Genomic DNA, 4,379 nt, shown 5'->3' with positions numbered 1-4,379 from the left:
TTTTTTTTTTTGACTGGAACCACTTCTGGAGGGCATGGAGTCTTTGAAGAGCATCCCATTCGTATGACATCGCTGTTATGGTTCCTGTCGATCTCTTCTGTTCAGAGACGGAAGTGGTCGACATCATACTAGAAGTAAACCAGGGAGCACTCAATCGGAACAATTCGGTGGGTTTGCAACTCGGCTCGAGAAGAAGTAAGTTCATGCCGACCAACAGTGATTTTTGTTGCTAGAACGAAAGTCTGGTTATGTTGCTCGGAACTTGATTCGGACCGGATCGCTAAGTGAATAAGAACTGGGAAGAGGTGGCTTCCAAAAATGTACCGAGAGAATTTGTCATAAAAGGTCGGGCTAAAGTGGCTAAAATCAATAACCAAACATCTGACCAAACTGAAGCAGCGCTTGCTTTACCGTTTCTTATGGAATGAGTAAGTTCCGCCGGTGTTGTCAACACCCTCTCCGTCGCACAGGCACTCAATATGGCTAATGCACCTGTGAATGACGGCTAAAATGAAGGTGAGCTAGTATAGATATCTTTCGGCAGCTCGTCTTCATGGGTCAAACTTAATTTGAGGTGGGAAAGTTTGGCATCTATCAGGCTGAGTAAAAAGTAAGCAAGGTTTTGAACCATGAAGAATTTGTACCGGATTTTTGCAGAGTTTTGAATTTTTTTTAACAGACATAGACTTGCCCAAATGTATCAATACATTAACATTGATACTTTTTCACCGTTGTGAAAACCATCTGGAATTGTACGTTTGCGTTATTTCGGCTGCGAAGTTGAGTAACTACTTTTATTGCTTGCTGTAGTTTTTTCCCCTTTGGGATTGCCTTTTGTTAATTGTTGTGTCGTGAGACATTTGCTTTTTCTGCAGTTTTGTTAACGCTGTTACCCTTATTTGAAGTGGGCAGTGCTGCTGGAAAAGAAAAATGATGAATTATGAGAACTTAAACTGCTGAAAATTCACTCCTTCGGAGGAGGAATTGATAAAAGCCCTGGACAATGCAGATAAGAAGATGGATTTCGCGACGGTGGCCAGAAATTAAATTGAACAGACTTGATAAATATAAGGAGATACTAAGAAGGGACGGACACAATGTAAAGGTGTCCCTTCCCCAAGAAGCGATACAGGTTGAAAAGGAAAAAATAATTGTTTATAGAATATTTTCGGTAAAAAGAAGAAAAAACAGGAAAATTGAGGTAATGACGGTTGCACAGATTGAAAAGACTTTAAAACAAATATGGAGAGAGATTGTGCACCTCAACAGAGGTCGAGAGTTTGGAGCTGCGGAGGTACGGTTCCGAGATCCAGCGACCGCCAGGCTACACTCGGCAACTCCTTTAAAAACGGAGGAGGTAGTGCTTCTACGCATATACCTTAGAAGACGAGCTTCCAGGGTAAGGGTAGATGACATACCCCCAGAAATAGACGTAGTCTGGCTAGTGGACGCTATCCTGCTGGGCTTGGAGGAGAAAGTGGTGGTCATCCAAGCCACATGTACAGCCCACAAGAATTGGCAGTGGCAGGGTCTCGATATGATGATCCAGGCCGCCCCGAAAGACCTACAAAAAATGATAGAAACCATAACGGTTGAAGACATAATACTGAGGGTTAGCGTGGAGGGCAGGATCCCTTGGTGCTACAAATGTGGCCAAAAGGGTCACATTAGGGTAGACTGTCCTCCACCACCCGCAGAGATACAAGCCAAGCCGGTGAGCAGGAAGGGAGCCGCACCTCCGCCTCCAGCAGTAACCAGTGTGGAAGCAGAGGTAGGCTAGAACAAAGAAGACGACGGATAGGAAAAAGTGGAAAAAAGGAGAAAGAGAAGAAAGACACAGCCTGTGAGTGATGAGCCCCATCTCACGCCCCCTACTCCCACCCAAGCCCACTCTGCCCAACCCTTCCCCTGCAGGCACCAATCCTCTTCCTTCCCCATCCGTCATGGAAAAAATGAGCACATGCACACAGGAGCCCCAAATTTTCCAATCCCTGCTCTGTGAGGAAAGAAAGGAAAAAGAGAAGTACATCATTTTTTTTACGATGAAACAAATGCCAGCCTTGTAAATGAAATTCATCGCTGGAACAAGTTGATATGGGTGAATTCGTATCTTTGTGATGAGGTACCCAGGAATTCGGGTTATTTTACAGTCGACCCTGTATAGGTAGAACGACTAAAGGAATATGAGAGCAGTAAAATTGGTGAAGTCGAACGGGCCTGCTCTGAATATGCTTTTCTAATTAGGAAACAAGAAACTGAATGAGAGCAGTTTTGATGTCTTGGCAGTGGGTGAGTAATCAGAGGCTTTGTATGGAGATGCTTCTGAGCTACTTTAGACAATCCTTACCCACAATTTGAGAACTTGACTATACTTTGTTGAATAGACAAGGGCTTGATTACTAGAAACTACAGGAACCGAATTAGGGAATTAAGTTAAGTAGCAATTGATAGGGGCAATGTCAACAGCTAGTGGTGGAACAAGATGAACAGGGCGATAAGAACACATTCGATAGATTATATTAAAGATCTAGCGGTAGAAAGGAATAAATTGAGAAAATGGGGAAAGGGTACGCTAGTTAGCAATATTCTTTTCTGCTCTAGGCACAAGGCCTGAAATTTTCGGGGAGGGGACCAGTCGATTAGATCGACCCCAGTACACAACTGGTACTTAATTTATCGACCCCGAGAGGATGAAAGGCAAAGTCGACCTTGGCAGAATTTGAAAGACAGATGAAATACCGCTAAGCATTTCGGCCGGCGTATTAACTTTTCTGCCAGTTCGCCACCTTGCTAGTTAGCAATATTGGCGAGTTGATTAATAAAGACATTGCGATTGATGTACTAGCGGTAAGACTGGCCCTCACTATTTTCAACGTGGACATGATGGCTGCGTTGTCAGAGCTGGGCTCCTGCACTATAACATGAGAGGACAAAATTTGTCCGATTGGCCCAAGTGGCGGAGGCGTGACGCGGTTACAAAATCACAGTCAAGTTTATGACGGATCAGAACGGCGCATGCTATTCTGTTCCGAATGGATGTGTGCAGATTTCCAGCAACACTTCGCTCGAATGATCGGGACGGGTGATGGATCGGACTTCAGTACCTAATTTTACAGCCTACCTCAGCTCTCGTCAGAAGATGCGAGGTTCTGAGAAAAACCAATAACTACAACTGAAATACGGATGTTGATGAATGGTTGCACAATGCGCAAATAAGCCACTAAGTTCAAGAGTTGGAGTCAATTACACTGCTCAAGTAGTACTTATTTTATCGACCCTGCAAGAATGAAAAGCGAAGTCAACCTCGGAGCAATTTGAACTTAAAGACGGACGAAATGCCGCTAAGCATTTTTCGTGGTGCGCTAACGATTCTGTTAGATCGCTATGTTATGTACAGATATAATAATAGTTATAATTATTATATCTATTTTGTTTTGATATTAAGATTGAAAAAAATCGACCTGGCTTTTCACCCCTCACGTAAATGTCGTTCCAGTACGTATGATATACACAAACTCGAAACCACAATTGGAATTTTGTACAAGAAATTTGTTAAGCCCAATTTTATACAGTTCTCGTCACCCATAGATGATACTCAATATTTCAATAAATTAATTCCTTTCCTTGGGAGGATCATGTTTCTTACAAATATTTTGCAAAAAGAACTTTTAATACTGAAAAACTACCACAGTGTATAACCCTTTAATACATTCATTCTCGCGAATCTGGGTACCACATGTTCCTTTCTAATCACATAAAAAAAATGGTGTGGACCATGAGTGACAGAAAAATAATCTGTCACACAAATTATCGGTACATTTTTATGCATAGGCGCAGGCGTGGCTGTGCGGCATAGACGCGGGCGTGGCTGCGTGGCGTGGGCGCAGACGTAGCTGTGTGGTAAGAGGCTTGCTTCCCAACCACATGGTTCCGGGTTCAGCCTCATTGCGTGGCACCTTGAACATTCTAGCCTCAGGCTGACCAAAGCTTTGTGAGTAGATTTGGTAGACGGAAACTGAAAGAAGCTCGTGGTATATATATATATATGCGTGTGTGTGTGTATACACATTTGTATTGCAATGTTTTATTTTTCATTGAAAATTTTTTCACTGTCCTCGATCTGTTAACGACTAAGCGTTCGGGCGAGTATACTTGGCATTGATGTGGCAACATTTGGAATGTTGTCGAGGTAAATGCAGCTGATGAAGACTAATCAGATTTACGATGACAAACGTATTTGAAGAGTCCGAAACCTAGGTACTGGATTATCCGATTCTGGGTTGTCCATTTATATAATGCTCTTCTTAGAAGTAAGACAAAAAATTTTATGTTTGCTGCCCTCACACGTTTTTGATAGTAATATACATATTGAAGCTTTA

This window comes from Octopus bimaculoides, chromosome 16 (genome assembly GCF_001194135.2).
Source record: "Octopus bimaculoides isolate UCB-OBI-ISO-001 chromosome 16, ASM119413v2, whole genome shotgun sequence".
In the NCBI taxonomy this organism is placed as follows: domain Eukaryota; kingdom Metazoa; phylum Mollusca; class Cephalopoda; order Octopoda; family Octopodidae; genus Octopus; species Octopus bimaculoides.
This window is presented reverse-complemented; position numbering follows the sequence as displayed.